The sequence below is a fragment of the Carlito syrichta genome, unplaced genomic scaffold (assembly GCF_000164805.1).
Source record: "Carlito syrichta isolate Samal-C Ts95f unplaced genomic scaffold, Tarsius_syrichta-2.0.1 Scaffold3726, whole genome shotgun sequence".
In the NCBI taxonomy this organism is placed as follows: Eukaryota; Metazoa; Chordata; class Mammalia; order Primates; family Tarsiidae; genus Carlito; species Carlito syrichta.
Window position 1 is genome coordinate 10,037 of NW_006947822.1, and position 2,426 is coordinate 12,462.

The 2,426-nt window shown below is 38.5% G+C and overlaps 1 pseudogene across 1 annotated transcript; it reads left to right on the forward strand.

Moving 5' to 3' along the window:
• Positions 1 to 314: 314 nt before the first annotated feature.
• On the forward strand, positions 315 to 873 carry LOC103269199 (annotated as a pseudogene). Its single transcript, XR_504899.1, has one exon. The product of XR_504899.1 is annotated as a superoxide dismutase [Cu-Zn]-like (transcript).
• Positions 874 to 2,426: the final 1,553 nt, after the last annotated feature.

Consider the following 2,426-nt stretch of genomic DNA (forward strand, 5'->3'; position numbering starts at 1 on the left):
TACCAGAATCTCTGGGATGCCAATAAAGCAATGTTAAGAGGAAAATTCATAGCACTGCATGCACAAATGAAGAAAACAGAAATATTATAGCTAGATAACCTAAAGTCACACATAAAGGAGTTGGAAAAACAAGATCACCTAAATCCTAAGCACAGCAGAAGAATTTAGATCACCAATATAAAATCAAAGTTGCAGGTTATAGAAGACAAAATTATCATAGAAAGGACCAACAAGTGTGCTACTGTCTCCTGCAGCATTGCCAGTTTCCCTTGCCACTCTCACAGCTGAGACTGGAGCATGTCACCCCTCCTGTTATGCCGATGAAAGCCATGTTTGTGATGAAGAATGACACCCTGGTGCAGGACATCTTCCATTTTGAGTAGAAGAAAAATGAGTCAGTTATGGTACTGGGACATATTATAGGATTGACTGAGGGCTAGCATGAATTCCACATTCATCAGTTTGAAGACAACATGCAAGACGGTATCAATGCAGGTCCTTTCCTTTAATCCTCTATCCAAAAAACACAGTGGACCAAAGATCTAGGAAAGTCATGTTAGAGACCTGGGTAATGTAATTGATGGCAATGATTGTGTGGCTGATGTTTTGATTGAAGATTCTCTGATCTCACTCTCAGGAGACATTCCATCATTGGTCGCACAATGGTGGTCCATGAAAAACCAGATAACTTGGGCAAAGGTGGAAATGAAGAAAGTACAAAAACTGGAAATGCTGGAAGCTGTTTGGCTTGTGGTGTCTTTGGGATAGCTCAATAAACATTCCCTAGGATATGATCTGAATCCCAGTAACTCATCTGCTAATCCTGCTAGCTATAGAAATGTAAGTTGATAAACATTAAACATTGTAATCTTACAGTGTAATTATGTGACTTTTTAAAAATTGCTTTAAATATTTGTAATGAGAACTGATTTTTGATTACTTGGAAAATTTATATAGTTTTATAAAACATACTAGTTTAAAAAGGAAGAAAGCAAGAAAGAAAGAGAAAGGAAGAGAAAGAGAGAGAGTGAGAGAAAGAAAGAAAGAGAAAGAAAGAAAGAAAGAAAAAATGAAGAAGGACACAAGCTGGTTCTTTGAAACAAGACTGATGGTCCCCTAGCCAGATTAAATTTTTTAAAAAGAGAGCAACCCAAATAAATACAATTAGAAATGCAAAGGGTCGCAACTGACCCTGAAGAAGTTAAAATGATTATCAGAGATTACTATAAAAACCTGTATGCAACTAAGCTAAAAAACCTAAAGGAAATGAAACACTTTCTGATCTCCCATCACCTTCCCAGGTTTAAACAAGAAGAAATTGAATGCTAAGCAGACCAATAACAATCTAAGAAATCAACTCAGTCATAAGAAATCTACTTATCGATGGCCTGCCAGCTAAATTTTACAAGACACCCAAGGAGGAGCTGAAACCAAACTTATTGAAAGTATTCTGGGCAATCAAGAAAGATGAAATGCTACCCAATTAATTTTATAAAGTAAACATTATGCTGATACCCAGACCTGGCAAAGACCCAACAAAGAGAATTACAGACCAATCTTGATGAACATAGATGCAAAATTTCTAAATAAAATTCTAGCAATTCAGATCCAGTAACACATCTTGAAGACCATCCACCATGATCAAGTGGGCTTCACACCTGGGATACAGAGCTGGTTTAACGTTCACAAGACCGTAACATAATTCAGCACATCAACAGATGTAAAACCAAGAAACACATAATTATATCATTAGATAAAGAAAAATAATTCAACAAAATCCAGCATCCTTCTTGATAAAAACTCTTGAGCATCTAGGCAGAGAAGGAATTTTCCTCAAACAGTAAGAACCATCTATGATAAACCCAAAGCCAACATTTTGCTCAGTGGGCAGAAATTGGAAGCACTCTCCTGAGAACAGGAACAAGACAAGGAAGCCCACTCTCATTCCCCCTGTTCATCATAGTGTTGGAAGTCCTAGCCAGAGCAATCAGGCAAGAGAAGAAAATCAGGGGTATTCAAATAGGAAAAGAAGAAGTCAAGCTGTTCCTTTTTGTGGACTATATAATTCCATATCTTGAAAATTCTAAGTCAGGCATGGTGACTCATGCCTATAATCCCAACACTTTGGGAGGCTGAGGTGAAAGGATTGCCTGAGCTCATAGGTTTGAGACCAACCTGGGCAACTTGGCAAGACCTCACCTCTACAATAAATCTAAAAATTAGCTGAGCATGGTGGCTCATGCCTGTAGTTCCAGCTACTTGGAAGGCTGAGGCGAAAGGATCGCGAGAGCCCAGCAGATCGAGGTTATGGTGGTCGTGAGCACGCCACTGCCCTCCAGCCTAGGCAACAGAAGTGAGACTCCAACTGGAAAAAAAAAAAAAATTCTAGAGAGTCTTTCGAAAGTCTCCTCACACTATTAATCAAC